This window comes from Heptranchias perlo, chromosome 24 (genome assembly GCF_035084215.1).
Source record: "Heptranchias perlo isolate sHepPer1 chromosome 24, sHepPer1.hap1, whole genome shotgun sequence".
NCBI classification, from domain to species: domain Eukaryota; kingdom Metazoa; phylum Chordata; class Chondrichthyes; order Hexanchiformes; family Hexanchidae; genus Heptranchias; species Heptranchias perlo.
This window is the reverse complement of record NC_090348.1, coordinates 47,875,193-47,894,003: the sequence shown is the minus strand read 5'-3', so window position 1 is coordinate 47,894,003 and position 18,811 is coordinate 47,875,193.

Here is an 18,811-nt window from a genome sequence, read left to right as displayed (position 1 = left end):
TGGAATCTAGTCGAGGGGTTCGGGGGGTTTATACATAGAATAACAGATACCCGGGGGTGAGTTTCAGACTGGGATCTGGTCGAGGGGTTCGGGGGGTTTGTATATCGAAGCCTTGTGCCGATGTGCTGAGGTTTCGATGTCACACTGGAAGGATGAATGTTCCCAGTCCCAGTGCGACCGGCCAGTGCTGAGGAACCTGATGGAAATGGGTCTGTCTGGCGGCTGGAGTTGATCTCGATGTTGCTGCAGTCTGTGTTGGACCTCTATGAGCAATATAAAAAGTGATTTAATAGGTTTGGAGAGTTTCCCTTGATATCGGTGTTTAATATTTCATTTTGAGTCGCGAAATGGCCACGACACAAAATGGACAACAACAACAACAACTTGCACCTTTAATGTGGTAAAACGTCCCAGGGTGCTTCACAGGAGAGATTATCAAACAAAATCTCACACCGAATCACTTAAGGAGATATAAGAAAAGGGACCAAAAAGCTTGGTCAAAGAGATAGGTTTCAAGGAACGTCTTAAAGGAGGGGAGAGATGTGGAGAGGTTTAGGGAGGGAATTCCAGAGCTTGGGGCCGAGGCAGCTGAAGGCACGGCCGCCAGTGGTGGAGCAATAAAAATCGGGGATGGGCAAGAGGCCAGAATTGGAGGAGCAGAGATCTCGGAGGGTTGTAGGGCTGGAGGAGGTTACAGAGATAGGGAGGGGTGAGGCCATGGAGCGATTTAAAAACAAGGATGAGAATTTTAAAATCGAGGCGTTCCCGGACTGGGAGCCGATGTCGGTCAGCGAGCACAGGGGGTGATGGGTGAACGGGACTTGGTGCGAGTTAGGATACGGGCAGCAGAGTTTTGGATGAGTTCAAGTTTATGGCGCGTGAAAGATGGGAGGCCGGCCAGGAGAGCATTGGAATAGTCGAGTTTAGAGGTAACAAAGGAATGGATGAGGGTTTCAGCAGCAGATGAGCTGAGGCAGGGGGCGGAGACGGGCAATGTTACGGAGGTGGAAGTAGGCGGTCTTGGTGACGGAGCGGATATGTGGCCGGAAGCTCATCTCAGGGTCAAATAGAACGTCAGGGTTGTGAACGGTCTGGTTCAGCCTCAGACAGTGACCAGGGAGAGGGATGGAGTTTGTGGCGAGGAATGAAGACAATAGCTTTTGTCTTCCCAATTCTTAGTTGGAGGAAATTTTTGCTCATCCAGTGCTGGATTTTGGATAAACAGTGTGACAAATGAGAGGCAGCGGAGGGGTCGAGGGAGGTGGTGGTGAGGTAGAGCTGGGGGTCGTTAGCGTACGTGTAGAACCCGATGTCGTGTTTTCGGACAATGTCGCTCAGAGGCAGCCTGTAGATGAGAAATATTACATTAGGGGATAGATTTTTACTTTGTGTGAAGTCAATGGTAATAAAATTCAGGAGCAATGTTAAACGAGCTGCTGACTTATTTTAACCCGTTTAACCTGTCGCACAAAGCCAGGATCGACCCCATACTGTTTCTCTGGAGGGAGATTGTGCAGCTGATAACACGTCGACTGGATTCATTTTAAATGGAAAATTGTCAATTCCAGCTTCTGCACATCCATCAATTGAAGATTGTGACAGCTGCTGTCAGATTTGGATCGCTCAAAGAGAAAACAAGGGCCAACTGCAACATATAAAACACCTTGATCTGCTTCTTGGGTTGTCCAAGCAGTTAATGATTAACCAACGGGAAGGCCTGAAAGGGAAGTTAAATGGAGGTGAACTGGAAACTAAATATCAGAGAAATAGAGCAACAGGGCGGGGAGGGGAGAGGGGGAAGGGGCCAGTCAGATGGAGCTGAGAGCCAGCAGATTGAGCTAAGGGCCACATTGTTGGGTAGATGCCAGTGTTGTAGCTGTACTGGAACAGCTTGGCTAGAGGTGTGGCTAGTTCTGGAGCACAAGTCTTCAGCACTACAGCTGGGATGTTGTCGGGGCCCAGGAGGTTTCCTTGCCCATGTTTGACCTGATGCCATGAGATTTCATGGCGTCCGGAGTCAATGTTGAGGACTCCCAGGGCCACTCCCTCCTGACTGTATATCACTGTACCGCCACCTCTGGTCGGTCTGTCCTGCCGGTGGGACAAGACATACCCAGGGATGGTGATGGAAGAGTCTGGGACATTGGCTGAAAGGTATGATTCTGTGAGTATGGCTATGTCAGGCTGTTGCTTGACTAGTCTGTGGGACAGCTCTCCCAATTTTGGCACAAGTCCCCAGATGTTAGTGAGGAGGACTTTGCAGGGTCGACTGGGCTTGGTTTGCCTTTGTCGTGTCTGGTGCCTAGTGGTCCGATGCCGGGTGGTCCGTCCGGTTTTATTCTTATTATGACTTTTTTTAGCGAGATTTTACAACTGAGTGACTTGCTAGGCCATTTCAGAGGGCGATTAAGAATCAACCACATTGCTGTGGGTCTGGAGTCACATATAGGCCAGACTGGGTAAGGACGGCAGGTTTCCTTCCCTAAAGGACATTAGTGAACCAGATGGGTTTTTACGACAATCCGGTAGTTTCATGGCCACCATTACTGATACTAGTATTTTAATTCCAGATTTTATTTAATTAACTGAATTTAAATTCCCCAGCTGCCGTGGCGGGATTTGAACTCATGACTCTGGATTATTAGTCCAGGCCTCTGGATCAAACCTCCAGGATTGCCTCCAGCCAGAGTTGGCAACGCTGTCTCTGTGTGGGGCTCAGTACCACAGTGGGTGAGTTATAGGAGGGCCTAAAATTACCTTTTAATTAGAAAAAGACACATGCTGAAGAAATTGTGGCGTAGACGGGGTAGGTTTGTTAGTGTCGACACACTTACAACAGCATCCCCTGATGGCCAGTGCTGATCCTGAGGCAAACAGAGCAGAAGGTTCCGGACTCGATCCCTGGTCTGTGCTGTGCTGTAGCTGATCACAGCTGGGGTGAATGACTGGACTCAATTTCACTGGGTTAGGGAGGGAAAGATATTGGTCAGGGTTCCCACTCCTGATCCCCGCCCAGTGACTCCTGGTGGCGTCTCAACACCTCGCTGGTACTTTTGACAAGTGCCCATTCTTCAGAACTCTGAACCAGGTGACCCCAGGTCTTGTGGGTTTAGGGTTAGAGATTAGAGTTAGGGTTAGGGGTTAGAATTAGGGGTTAGGGATTGGGGTTAGGGGTTAGGGTTAGGGGTTAGGGTTAGGTGGGGTTAGAGTTGGGGGTAGGGGTTAGGGTTAGGGATTAGAATTAGGGGTTAGGGATTGGGGTTAGGGTTAGGGGTTAGGGTTAGGGGTTAGGGGTTAGGGTTAGGGGTTAGGGGTTAGGGTTACCCCAAGGGCATGTTTCAGTCTGACAGTGTGAGGTGCAGGGAGCACATTGATTGTTTGAAGTGACGATAATGGCTATTTTATCAAATGGCACAGGCTCTGTCCCCTCTGCTATTAAAGCTGATGATCGATTGCTGACATTCAGAATGTGGCCAGCCTTTGCTCCTACACAATGGAATCCTTCCCTCGAATCTGATGTGAGGACGGAGTGAGAGCTTTGCTAATTATTCTCTGGTTGATAGGATTTGTTAGTCTATTAAAGTTCAGAATGAAGGCAGCCATGCATTGCTTGATACGGTCCACAGGTTAAGAGGTGCTGAGCCTGGCTCTGACATAGTTTGGTATTGATTGTACATACACTGCTGTTCAGACCCATCTCCATCACCCACAAGGTCTCGGTGAGGCTGCAAACTTGTAGGCTCGATCCAGTAGTTGCACTGAGTGAGTGCCTGTGCCCACACTGACCAAGAGGTCTGTGCTCACTTTGTGTTATTAGTCTGTTGCCTGACTCTAGACATGATGTGGAGATGCCGGTGATGGACTGGGGTGGACAAATGTAAGGAATCTTACAACACCAGGTTATAGTCCAACAAATTTATTTTAAAATCACAAGCTTTCGGAGATTATCTCCTTCGTCAGATGATTGAATGAAAAGGTTCTCAAATCACATATCTTATACGATGTTGGGACAGCATCACACCAATCAAAAGGTGTCGTTGTTATTCAAACAGGCCAGTCACGGAGAACAGCACGTCCCAGTACACTCGATATACATTGTGTCTTTTACACAGGCAGGCAGAAAGAAACTCAATATGGCAGAGAGAGAGAGAGAGAGAATTTTAAAAAACATATAAATTTTTTCCCCCTTTTTGCTGGTGGGGTTACGTGTAGCGTGACATGAACCCAAGATCCCGGTTGAGGCCGTCCTCATGGGTGCGGAACTTGGCTATCAACTTCTGCTCGACGATTTTGCGTTGTCGTGTGTCTCGAAAGCCGCCTTGGAGAACGCTTACCCGAAGATCGGTGGCTGAATGTCCTTGACTGCTAAAGTGTTCCCCGACTGGGAGGGAACCCTCCTGTTTGGCGATTGTTGCGCGGTGTCCGTTCATCCGTTGTCGCAGCGTCTGCATGGTCTCGCCAATGTACCATGCTCCGGGGCATCCTTTCCTGCAACGTATGAGGTAAACAACGTTGGCCGAGTCACAGGAGTATGAACCATGTACCTGGTGGGTGGTGTCCTCTCGTGTGATGGTGGTATCCGTGTCGATGATCTGGCATGTCTTGCAGAGGTTGCCGTGGCAGGGTTGTGTGGTGTCGTGGACGCTGTTCTCCTGAAAACTGGGTAACTTGCTGCGAACGATGGTTTGTTTGAGTGACTCTAGACAGTGAGAGATGTGAGTCTTTGTTCTTTTCTGTCACACTCAAGGTTCAAAATGTCGGCCAGTTGTGATAACCACAGTTACCCTCGTGGGCCAATGTAACCTGTGCTGAGAGACGGAGCCTCACTGAGGGCCATTTCCAGTCTGTGCTGAGTCAGGGCAGAGGTTGGGGTCCAGCAATTGGCCTCAATGGTGAGGGAGGGGGAATATCAGCTGACATTCTGGGTCCTGACTCCCGTTCGGCAAGTGCGCTGTTTGATATTAGGTGAAAGAACCTGCATTTACAGAGTGCCTTTCTCAGGACATCCCACAGCACTTCACAGCCAATGAGGTAATTTCTGAAGTGCAGTCACTGTTGTAATGTAGGAAACACAGCAGCCAAATTGCACACAGCAAGATCCCACAAACAGCAATGAGGTGATGACCAGATAACCCATTTTAATGATTTTGTTTGAGGGATAAATATTGGCCAGGACACTGGGGAGATCCCCCCTGCTCATCTTCAAAATAGTGCCATGGGATCTTTTACGCCCACCTGAGAGGGCAGACGGGGCCTCGGTTTAACATCTCATCTGAGAGTGCGGCACTCCCTCAGTACTGGCACTGGGAGTATCAGCCTGGATTATGGAGTCAAGTCTCTGGAGTGGGATTTGAACCCATGACTGTGAGGTGAGTGTGGAACCTCACCTCACAGTCATGGGTTCAAATCCCACTCCAGAGACTTGACTCCATAATCCACATCTGGAACCTAGTGATATTGAGTATTGAAGCCAGATGTGGTGTAAGAGCCAGAGGTGGCGGTATCGAGGGTCTGTACAGAAGTTTGAACACCTGAGTAACGAGAGGCGACTGAGGAAACTGGGAGCTCTCCTTCCCCCACACCTGGACACCCACCCAGTGACCCTTGCTGGAAAGTGTAGACCTCAGGGGAGGGGACGATCAATGTGACCGGCTCGGTGTGACAGGAAGGGGCCATTTGGATCAGCTGACACAGAAAGAATGGTGAGGTGGGTGAGGAACGGGGAGTGACCAATTCCACCAAACTCTGGCAAAGAGAAGTCTCGGGAGAGCAGTGGGAGTGAGGGAGTATCAGATCAAAGCCTTCCTGGGGATGTACTGTGAAAGGAAATTAGTCGCAGGAATTTAATGAACCCCCTCAGTGCAAAAGAAGAACCCTGCATGGCTGCAGTTAGCATTAAGTAACAGCTCCTGATGGAATTAATGAGAGATTCCTCACTGAACATGCAGACACTGCTGTGTGTTTCACTCCAGCTCCCTGCTTATTCTATCTCTTTGACATGTTGGTGTTTAATTTCACAGCTGATTGAGTTAAAATGGTTGTGTTATGCTGCGTAGAGCATTAGTGTCAGTGACTCTCGGCCTCATCATCCAGTGTGTGATTGAAACCCAGTTTCATCCAGTCGTGGGGGTGGGGGCGCAACACAGAATTTCTCGGTGGAGGCAATCAGATTCCAGCTGATCCACTGGTGAACTCCCCTGTTCCAGTATCAATAAGTGAATCATTGTGGACACCCATCTCCAGAAGATAAAGACAGCAGTGTTTGGCCACCATCAGGTCAGAGGGCAAGCTAACCTCCTATGAGGTCAACCTCCACTTCCCGGCCTGTAAGGTACCATTCCCCAAGAGCGAGAATCTCAGCGCTCCTTTATTCCCTGTTGAGTGACCACTTCAAGTGACTCTGCCTTGTGAAGTTATCCAAACTGGTCCATGATCCAGGTCCTCTTACCCAGAAACACCAAAACATCTCAGGATGTGGGCGTCGCTGGCGAGGCCGGCATTTATTGCCCATCCCTAATTGCCCTTGAGAAGGTGGTGGTGAGCCGCCTTCTTGAACCGCTGCAGTCCGTGTGGTGAAGGTTCTCCCACAGTGCTGTTAGGAAGGGAGTTCCAGGATTTTGACCCAGCGACGATGAAGGAACGGCGATATATTTCCAAGTCGGGATAGTGTGTGACTTGGAGGGGAACGTGCAGGTGGTGTTGTTCCCATGTGCCTGCTGCCCTTGTCCTTCCAGGTGGTAGAGGTTGCGGGTTTGGGAGGTGCTGTCAAAGAAGCCTGGGCGAGTTGCTGCAGTGCGTCCTGTGGATGGTACACACTGCAGCCACAGTGCACCGAAGGTAAACAGAGTGAATGTTTAGGGTGGTGGATGGGGTGCCAATCAAGCGGGCTGCTTTGTCCTGGATGGTTTCATGTTTCTTGAGTGTTGTTGGAGCTGCACTCATCCAGGCAAGTGGAGAGTATTCCATCACACTCCTGACTTGTGCCTTGTAGATGGTGGAAAGGCTTTGGAGAGTCAGGAGGTGAGTCACTCACCACAGAATACCCAGCCTCTGACCTGCTCTTGTAGCCACAGTATTTATGTGGCTGGTCCAGTTAAGTTTCTGGTCAATGGTGACCCCCAGGATGTTGATGGTGGGGGATTCAACTGATGGCTCAAGGGGAGATGGTTAGACTTTCTCTTGTTGGAGATAAGAACATAAGAAATAGGAGCAGGAGTAGGTCATACGGCCCCTCGAGCCTGCTCCACCATTCAATCGGATCATGGCTGATCTTCGACCTCAACTCCACTTTCCCGCCCGATCCCCATATCCCTCGGTTCCCCTAGAGATGGTCATTGCCTGGCACTTGTGTGGTGCGAATGCTTCTTGACCCTTATCAGCCCAAGCGGGCACGGACTGCTTCATTATCTGAGGAAATTTTAATGGAACTGAACACTGTGAAATGGGTTCCGCCAGGACCACTCGGCTCCAGACCTCATTACAGCCTTGGTCCAAACATGGACAAAAGAGCTGAATTCCAGAGGTGAGGTGAGAGTGACTGCCCTTGACATCAAGGCAGCATTTGACCGAGTGTGGCACCAAGGAGCCCTAGTAAAATTGAAGTCAATGGGAATCAGGGGGAAAACTCTCCAGTGGCTGGAGTCATACCTAGCACAAAGGAAGATGGTAGTGGTTGTTGGAGGCCAATCATCTCAGCCCAGGACATTGCTGCAGGAGTTCCTCAGGGCAGTGTCCTAGGCCCAACCATCTTCAGCTGCTTCATCAATGACCTTCCCTCCATCATAAGGTCAGAAATGGGGATGTTCGCTGATGACTGCACAGTGTTCAGTTCCATTCGCAACCCCTCAGATAATGAAGCAGTCCGAGCCTGCATGCAGCAAGACCTGGACAACATCCAGGCTTGGGCTCATAAGTGGCAAGTAACATTCGCGCCAGATAAGTGCCAGGCAATGACCATCTCCAACAAGAGAGAGTCTAACCACCTCCCCTTGACATTCAACGGCATTACCATCGCCGAATCCCCCACCATCAACATCCTGGGGGTCACCATTGACCAGAAACTTAACTGGACCAGCCATATAAATACTGTGGCTACGAGAGCAGGTCAGAGGCTGGGTATTCTGTGGCGAGTGACTCACCTCCTGACTCCCCAAAGCCTTTCCACCACCTACAAGGCACAAGTCAGGAGTGTGATGGAATACTCTCCACTTGCCTGGATGAGTGCAGCTCCAACAACACTCAAGAAGCTCGACACCATCCAAGATAAAGCAGCCCGCTTGATTGGCACCCCATCCACCACCCTAAACATTCACTCCCTTCACCACCGGCGCACTGTGGCTGCAGTGTGTACCATCCACAGGATGCACTGCAGCAACTCGCCAAGGCTTCTTCGACAGCACCTCCCAAACCCGCGACCTCTACAACCTAGAAGGACAAGAGCAGCAGGCGCATGGGAACAACACCACCTGCACGTTCCCCTCCAAGTCACACACCATCCCGACTTGGAAATATATCGCCGTTCCTTCATTGTCGCTGGGTCAAAATCCTGGAACTCCCTTCCTAACAGCACTGTGGGAGAACCGTCACCACACGGACTGCAGTGGTTCAAGAAGGCGGCTCACCACCACCTTCTCAAGGGCAATTAGGGATGGGCAATAAATGCCGGCCTCGCCAGCGACGCCCACATCCCGTGAACGAATAAAAAAAAAATCAGTGAACAGCTCCACTTCTGACCTTATGATGGAGGAAAGGTCATTGATGAAGCAGCTAAAAATAGTTGGGCCGAGGACACTGTCTCCAGTCTCCCTGTGCCGACCAGTTTTGTCTTTTAGCTTATACATTGTGACACTGAAACAAACACTAATATTACAGTAATAAATGTACTCGAACTTCAGGGACTGGTTTATCACTGGATATTAACCCTAAACAAACAATGAAGCCCCGATTTTAACCTAACCTGCCTGGTTCAGGCCGGATACCCATTTTATTCTCCATTGACTTTAGGTTAAAATCGGATCTTAATCTTAAATGTACTAAACTTCAGGGATAGATTTACTACTGGGTGATTAATACTGAACTACTGAATCAAACAGAGTTAAATGAACAGAAAATTAAACACATCTTTATCCCTTCCTTCTATTTTCTCTGATACATTCACGTGATCCTTAGAAGAGTCACCCTGTACACAAACACGGGCACACACAGAGAAAAACAAAAACACACACACACATACAGACACGCACATACACACACACAGAAACACAGACACATCACACACATACATACACACACACACACACACACACAAACACAGACACACACATACACACACACAAACACAGACACATCAGACACACACACACACAAACACAGACACACGCAAATACACACACAAATACACAACAGACTCAAATACACACAGACACACAAATACACACACAGACACAAATACACAACAGACAAACCATACACACAGAGTGTGTAACGGAAAAAACTGCATCAAACTGCTGCTGATTTTCCCATCAGTGTACAGGGAGCCCGGGAGTGATTGACAGTCTCTCAGTGTACAGGGAGCCCGGGAGTGATTGACAGTCACTCTGTGTACAGGGAGCCCGGGAGTGATTGACAGTCACTCTGTGTACAGGGAGCCCGGGAGTGATTGACAGTCTCTCTGTGTACAGGGAGCCCGGGAGTGATTGACAGTCACTCTGTGTACAGGGAGCCCGGGAGTGATTGACAGTCACTCTGTATACAGGGAGCCCGGGAGTGATTGACAGTCACTCTGTGTACAGGGAGCCCGGGAGTGATTGACAGTCACTTTGTGTACAGGGAGCCCGGGAGTGATTGACAGTCACTCTGTGTACAGGGAGCCCGGGAGTGATTGACAGTCACTCTGTGTTCAGGGAGCCCAGGAGTGATTGACAGTCTCTCAGTGTACAGGGAGCCCGGGAGTGATTGACAGTCTCTCAGTGTACAGGGAGCCCGGGAGTGATTGACAGTCTCTCTGTGTACAGGGAGCCCGGGAGTGATTGACAGTCTCTCTGTGTACAGGGAGCCCGGGAGTGATTGACAGTCTCTCTGTGTACAGGGAGCCCGGGAGTGATTGACAGTCTCTCTGTGTACAGGGACCCCGGGAGTGATTGACAGTCTCTCTGTGTACAGGGAGCCCGGGAGTGATTGACAGTCTCTCTGTGTGTACAGGGAGCCCGGGAGTGATTGACAGTCACTCTGTGTTCAGGGAGCCCGGGAGTGATTGACAGTCTCTCTGTGTGTACAGGGAGCCCGGGAGTGATTGACAGTCTCTCTGTGTACAGGGAGCCCGGGAGTGATTGACAGTCTCTCTGTGTACAGGGAGCCCGGGAGTGATTGACAGTCTCTCTGTGTACAGGGAGCCCGGGAGTGATTGACAGTCTCTCTGTGTACAGGGAGCCCGGGAGTGATTGACAGTCTCTCTGTGTACAGGGAGCCCGGGAGTGATTGACAGTCTCTCTGTGTACAGGGAGCCCGGGAGTGATTGACAGTCTCTCTGTGTACAGGGAGCCCGGGAGTGATTGACAGTCTCTCTGTGTACAGGGAGCCCGGGAGTGATTGACAATCTCTCTGTGTACAGGGAGCCCGGGAGTGATTGACAGTCACTCTGTGTACAGGGAGCCCGGGAGTGATTGACAGTCTCTCTGTGTACAGGGAGCCCGGGAGTGATTGACAATCTCTCTGTGTACAGGGAGCCCGGGAGTGATTGACAGTCTCTCTGTGTACAGGGAGCCCGGGAGTGATTGACAATCTCTCTGTGTACAGGGAGCCCGGGAGTGATTGACAGTCTCTCTGTGTACAGGGAGCCCGGGAGTGATTGACAATCTCTCTGTGTACAGGGAGCCCGGGAGTGATTGACAGTCTCTCTGTGTACAGGGAGCCCGGGAGTGATTGACAATCTCTCTGTGTACAGGGAGCCCGGGAGTGATTGACAATCTCTCTGTGTACAGGGAGCCCGGGAGTGATTGACAGTCTCTCTGTGTACAGGGAGCCCGGGAGTGATTGACAGTCACTCTGTGTACAGGGAGCCCGGGAGTGATTGACAATCTCTCTGACTGACTGACAGCAGCTATAGTATTAATCTGGCATTTATCCTAATCCTCCTTCAAATCGACTTCACGAGATCAGATTGCAAGCGTGTGGTCCACAGTGCTAGAATCAACGGCAACAAAACTACTCCTTGCAAAATCTTAATATTGATCTTTTTTTCCCTGAGGGAGCTCTTGACACATCTCTGTCTCCTGAACAAGCTGGTCTGTAACCAGCTGCTTTTAATCCTCTCCCCTGCTCTTTTCACGGTCCCAGTTCAGGCTTAGTCCAGTTCCACAGGCTGTCAGTGGTCCTCCCGTCCATCCCAGGAGTGGACAGATAGTGAGGGGGGGGAATCAGTGAGGCCGGTGTGGGGGTGGGGGAATCGGACATTCGGACCCTCAGCAGTGTGGTTGATCTCTAACTATCCCGTGGCTGCAGTGTGTACCATCCACAGGACACACTGCAGCAACTCGCCAAGGCTTCTTCGACAGCACCTCCCAAACCCGCGACCTCTACCACCTAGAAGGACAAGAGCAGCAGGAACATGGGAACAACACCACCTGCACGTTCCCCTCCAAGTCACACACCATCCCGACTTGGAAATATATCGCCGTTCCTTCATCGTCGCTGGGTCAAAATCCTGGAACTCCCTTCCTAACAGCACTGTGGGAGAACCTTCACCACACGGACTGCAGCGGTTCAAGAAGGCGGCTCACCACCACCTTCTCAAGGGCAATTAGGGATGGGCAATAAATGCCGGCCTCACCAGCGACGCCCACATCCCATGAACAAATTTTAAAAAAGCTCAATCGAAGTAGATTCTGTTTGGGACCCTCTCCCTGCTTAAATCCTCACACTCTAAATGCTAGGCTGTTGGCTGGATTTTCCTTCGCTATCCCACCCAAGATTGGGCCGTAAGACCCCCAAGGTCAATTTCTGTCCCTGCTTACCCCTTGCCAGGAAGCCCACTGATGCCCTCTCCCTGCCCTGCCACGTAAATGCCCGTGGAGGTCTGGGGGCTGAGGGTTGGGCCATTCCACTCTTTATTGCTGCTGTCTCTGGCAACTCAAGGGTCCTGCAAGAGAAGGTTGTGTGAGACTGATTTGTTAAGACCCTCTGTAGTTTTGGCTTGGAACTCTCCACAAAGACTCTTCCACAACAGAGTGCTTTTAATAAAGTCACAGGTTCAACAGTGAAACAGAGCGTTGAATAAAGGCCTGTAAACAAGCAATCTTCAATAGACCAAAAATAACAGATCGTAGGCCATTCAGCCCCTCGAGCCTGTTCCACCATTCAATTAGATCATGGCTGATATGTTTCTTAACTCCATTTACCCGCCTTGGTTCCCTGACCCTTAATACTCAATCTCAGTTTGACATTTTCAATTGACCCCCAGCCTCAACAGCTCTTTGGGGAGAGAGTTCCAGATTTCCACTCCCCTTTGTGCTTCCTGACATCACCCCTGAACGGCCAAGCTCTAATTTTAAGGTTCTGCCCCCTTGTTCTGGACTCCCCCCACCGGAGGAAGGAGTTTCTCTCTATCGACTCTTATCAAATCCTTTAATCATCTTAAACACCTCGATTAGATCACCCCTTAATCTTTTATATTCAAGGGTATACAGGCCTAGTCTGTGTAACCTGCCCTCAGAATTTAACCCTTTAGCCCCAGTATCATTCTGGTGAATCTGCGCTGCACCCCCTCCAAGGCCAATATCTCCTTCTTGAGGTGCGGTGCCCAGAACTGAACCCAGTCTCCAGATGTGTTCTGACCAGAGCTCTGAACAGCTGGAACATCACTTCCACCCCTTTATATTCCAGCCCCCTCGAGATAAAGGCCAACATTCTATTAGCCTTTTTAATTATTAATTCTATCTATCCAACAGCTTTTAGTGATTTCAGTACTTGGACCCCTAAATCTCTCGGCTCCTCCACAATTCCGAGCTTCTCACCATTTAGAAAATACTCTGATTTATCTTTCTTAGGTCCAAAGTCGATGACCTCACACTTTCCCAAATTGAACTCCATCTGCCACAGTTTTGCCCACTCAATTGATCTCTCAATGTCCCTTTGCAACTTTCTGCTCCCATCGACATTATTTACTGTGTCACCTAACTTAGTGACGTCAGCAACCTAGATCTACAGCCCTTTATTCCTTTATCCAAGTCAATTATAAATATAGTGAAAAGCTGAGGCCCAGTACAGATCCCTTGGGGACACCACTAGTCACATTCTGCCAATTTGAGTCTATTCCCATTATCCCTACTCTCTGTCTCCTACCTCCTAATCAATTCCCTCTCCAACCCAATAGGTTGCCTCCAATTCCATGCGCTCTCATTTTTGGCAACAGTCTCTTAAGTGGAACCTTCTGGAAGTCCATATAAATACTTTCCATCGACACTTCCTTATCTACCACGTTAGTTACCCCCTCAAAACATTCAACTAGATTTGTAAACATGACCTACCCTTTACAAATCCACGCTGGCTCGCTCTGATCAGCTCATATTTGTCCAAATGCTCAGTCACTCTGTCCCTAATGGATTCTAGTAACTTCCCCACAAGTGACATTAGACTAATCGGCCGATAGTTTCCTGGTTTATCTCTCTTACCCTTCTTAAACACTGGAGTAACATTGGCAATCATCCAATCCAAGGGGACAATTCCTGAATGGAGAGAGTTTTGGAAGATCATGACGAAAGCATGACAATTTCCTCCCGACTTCCTTTAATCCCCTGGGGTGAAAACCATCGGGTCCTGGAGATTTCTTCATCTTTAACCTCATTAGTTTCACCATCACCATTTTTTTACTTGTATTGAATCTGGTCAGTTCGTCCCCTGGATATAGTTTTAGTTTTCCTTGTATTTCCGATATTTTAACCTCATCCTCGACTGTGAAGACCGAAACAAAGTAACTATTTACTAAGTCTGCCATTTCCTGATTTGCAATTACAGTATCACCTGCGTCCGTCATTAAGGGGCCCACAATACTCTTCACCACCCTCATTCTCTTCATATATTTGTAAAAACCTTTCATGTTGTCCTTGATATCCTGTGAAATCTTTTCCCCGTATTCCCTTTCTGCAGCTCTTATCACTTTCTTTGTATCCCTTTGCTGTTCTTTATCTCTCTCCCAGTCTGTGGGATCTCTACTGTTCTTTGCCTTCGTATAAACTCTTTCTTTTAGTTTTATTCTGTCTCTCACTTCCCTTGTTGACCCAGATTGTTTAATTACACAAGTCGAGCTCTTGTCCTTTACGGGTATGTACAGGTCTTCTCTTCTACCAAATACTTTTCTGAACACTTCCCACTCTTCATCTGTACTTTTATCCGTTAATAGTTCTGCCCAGTCTGTGGTGGTCAATTTGTGCCTCAGCCTTACCTAAATTTAAACCCTTCTCCCTCTCAAAATCATTTTATGGTCACTGTTAGCTTGGTGTTCCCTTAGTGTTAGATTATTGACTAATTCAGGCTCATTACTCATTATTAAATCTAAGATGGCCTGTTTGGTTATTGGTTCAAGAACATATTGTTCCAGAAAACTGTCCCCAATACACTGAAGACCATAGGTTACTGATCTGGAGACACCAGTATTCTACTAACCTGGACCTACTAATCCTGCATGATCCTGGAGCTGCTCACCATTCCCTTTTTACACGCTGAGTTCCCAGGTGTGTGTGATCACTGCCCGGCCGTTACACGATTATACCAAGAGTGTTCAAAGCAACTCCATATAAGGCAAAACTAATGAGCAGGCTTATATGTATCTGCAGACCAGTTAATGAGATGTCTATCATTCTTTGCAGCATGTTATCACACGATACGTTCTTTCTGCAGCTGGTTGCTGTTGTACCGTGAGAATCTGTGGAGTCTCTGGGTCGGTCTTTAATTCTGCCGTATAATCCAGCGTTAATTCTACCTTTTAGCTCCATATTTCACCAGCAGTCCCCGGGGGAGTGACGCACAGTTCCATCCAACTCCTTCAGTGGAGGAAGTCGAGCCACTTGTGTCCTGCTCTTTCTCCATGCTGGCCCAGTGCACGTACTATTTTGGGCCCCAGTCTCGCTGAGGCTTATAAAAAAATCTTGGTAACACATTTGGGTATCTTCTGCCCCCTTTAAATCTCTGGCCCCACTTCAGGTAGTCCCACTGAAGCATCATCTGGATCCTCCTCTTCCTCATTGACGGGTTACCCTATGTGTGGCCTGGATTCCACCAGGAGCCTGCCCTACATCAGTGAGGAGCCCACACACAGGAGAATGGGGTGGGGTTTATTTCCCTGGATGTGGGCGTCACTGGCAAGACTGGCATTTATTGCCCGTCCCTAATTGCCCTTGAGAAGGTGGAGATATTTTTGCTCCCCCTTTCCTAGTTTACTTGCTTATTTCTCAATTAAATTATGTAAATAAAACAAAAAATGGTCTCCCCCAAATGCTCAAGGAGACTTGCTCTTCCTTTCCCCTCTCCTGAGCCCTCCCCTACTCCCGATGTCCTGTCCTCCCTCAACCAACACCATCAAGACAATCAACTGGCCATTCATCTCACAGTGCACTCCAAAAATACGGTACAGTAGTGTGGTGGTTATACGTGTAGTGGTGTACGGCACGGTGGTGTATGGTGTGATAGTGCAGTGTAGTGGTGTACGATATGGCGGTGTACGGTACAGTAGTGTAGTGGTGTAGTAGTGCAGTGTAATGGTGTACGGTATGATACGGTGGTGTAGTGTAGTGGCGTACGGTACGGTGCTGTATGCTGTGGTAGTGCAGTATAGTGGTGTAGTAGTGTACGGTACAGTGGTGTAGTGTAGTGGTGTATGGTACGGTGGTGTAGTGTAGTGGCGTACGGTACGGTGCTGTATGCTGTGGTAGTGCAGTATAGTGGTGTAGTGGTGTACGGTACAGTGGTGTAGTGTAGTGGTGTACGGTACAGTGGTGTAGTGTAGTGGTGTACGGTACAGTGGTGTAGTGGTGTACGGTACAGTGGTGTACGGTATGGTGATGTACGGTGTGGTGTAGTGGTGTACGGTACAGTAGTTAGTGGTGTAGTGTAGTGGTGTACGGTACAGTGGTGTACGGTATGGTGATGTACAGTGTAGTGTAGTGGTGTACGGTTCGGTGGTGTAGTGGTGTGGTGTAGTGGTGTACGGTACAGTAGTTAGTGGTGTAGTGTAGTGGCGTACGGTTCGGTGGTGTAATGGTTATGTTACTGGACTAATAATGCAGAGAATGTGAGTTCAAAACCTGTCATGGCAGTTTGAGAATTTGAATTCAGTTTAAGAAATCTGGGAATAAAAAGCCGGTCTCAGTAAAAGTGAGCATGAAGCTGTCGGATTGTCACAAACCTTACCCAGTCTGGGCCTATATGTGACTCCAGTCCCACACCCAACATGGTTGACTCTTAACTGCCCTCTGAAGTGGCCCAGCAAGTCCCACAGTTGTATCAAACTTAGGCAAACTAGGGATGGGCAATAAATACCGGCCTTGCCAGTGGCGCCCACATTCCGAGAATGAATGAGATAATGTGAGGTGTTTTGAAGATGTGGTCGGACGTTCTACAACTCTTCCTGTCTTTCTTTGATGAAGCTTGTTTGAGCTGTCAGGAGCCGGGTGTTGGCCATTCCTGGGATCTGAAGTCTAACTGGTTACTAAGTGACTGCTGCACCTATATTAATCGGTAGGTGATTAGGGAGTGATTAGAGAGACAGTGAGCCACAGACTGCCATTAAACAGCCTCCTACCATGGTTGTGATGATGTCATTCATCATGGTAATTGTGTGACATGCTTCACTTCCCAGCAAACTAATCCCTTGCTTCTCAAGGGATACGAGTCCCCAGAATAAACTGAATTAAAGCAACTACTGGACCACACAATTGGCTGCACTGTTACGATGGGGCAGAACTTGCACAGAGCAGTGAGGCACTGATCACCGCAGCTCCTGCCAATTAAATTAACGAATGTATTTACTGCGGGCTCTGTGGTGTTGACTTGCTTGGTTTTGAACTTTTAAAGAATTGTGCACAATTAACCCAGCCTCTGAGCAATGTAAGGTGATTCGCCAGGAACAGTCTGTGAGAATAGAAGACACGCCCACAAAATCTGTCAGCAAGAGAAGTCCCGCCCACAAGCGGGCAAGCAAAGTTCATTCCTTTAAAGTTAGTATTCTGGAAGTCATTGTAAACAAACATATTTTTAATTAAAAAGCAACAAAATAAATGCAGTCGGACCCAGGGGAGCGCAGTCCCACCCAGCTGGACGATGGAGGAGAGGTGTTGGAGGGGGATGGGGTGGTCGACCGTGTCAAAGGCTGCAGGCAGGTGGAGAGGGATGAGGAGGGAAAGTTTACCACGGTCACAGTCACAGAGGATGTCACTTGTGACTTTGATAAGGGCCGTTTCAGTCCTGTGGCAGGGACGGAATCCTGATTGGAGGGATTCAAACATGGAGATTTGGGAAAGACGGACATGGATTTGGGAGGTGACAAAACGATCAAGGACTTTGAAGAGGAAAGGGAGGTTGGAGACGGGGCGATAGTTGCAAGGACAGAGGGGTCGAGGGTGGTTCTCTTCAGGAGGGGGGTGATGGCAATAGTTTCGAAAGGGAGGGGGACAGTACCTGAGGCAAGGGAACCATTTAACCAATATTAGCTAACGTGGGGGCCAGGAAGGGAAGTTGGGCAGTTAGCAGTTCAGTGGGAATAGGGAGTACAGCGCAGGTTAAACGCAGAGTAAAACTCCCTCTACGCAATCCCATCAATCTGTCTCAGCCCTAATCTCGGATTGTCACAAGTCTGGCAGTTTCCAATTTCTCCCACCAGCCTCTTTGTACCAATTTAATGCCAATTATTGATGAATTACCGGCAGTTTGGGCCATGAGCCAATTCCCAATAGGAACCGAATCTCGGATAAATCAGTTCACCCATCCCTCTGCTTCACACCTCACTTTACACTGATGTCGAGCAGATACTTTGTTCTCCATTTAGTTCTCCCTTGGAGTCGGATCTGAGATCGGGACCCAGAAGTGAATGGATTTAGAAACTTGCAGTTCACAGTTTTTTGCCAAGGTTTGTCTCCTCCTCTCCTGAAGGTGTGGTAGGTTCTGGGTGGGGGCTTGTACCATGGGTGCCCTTCAGTACCCCATTCCTAGACAGTGAGTGTCAGTGGGCAATTGGACCGGGAGAGGCATCACGGCTGTGCTCAACTAACATCAGCACAAACTCTCTCTCTAGCAGGAGTCACTGGAGAGGTTGATCAGGAGTGGCTAATCGTTATTCCCCTCTTTAGCTCACGGTGCGGAGATCAATGATAGATTCCCTCCCCTACCACCACCCCAAAACCAACCAGGAATAGTTCCTGGGATCTTCCTGATCTGTCAGTTCACAGCTCACTATCGGGGGCGTCACCTATTGCAAGATGGTAAATCTCAAATCCCACATAGCCGATCGGAATCTCAGCCTGAGGATGTACATGTTATTTAAATTATACGCGTACTGTCCCATGGATTGCTCCATCAGTGCGACTGTAATTGGATTCTCACTTTAAATGATTGCAAAATCTAATTCCTGTCACCAGTCCGAAGGACATACATGAATTATTTCCAGCTTTGTCCGACTGTTGCAACCTGTCCGTGAACTTTGTCTTCTCATCCGAGGTGTCGCTATTTGTTTGTATCAGAGCGAGAGTCGAGAGTTTCTGAATTGTAACGTCAGCGGGAGAGAGAGAACAGGGAAAGGAGGCAGCACCAAACTCACCCCACCCCT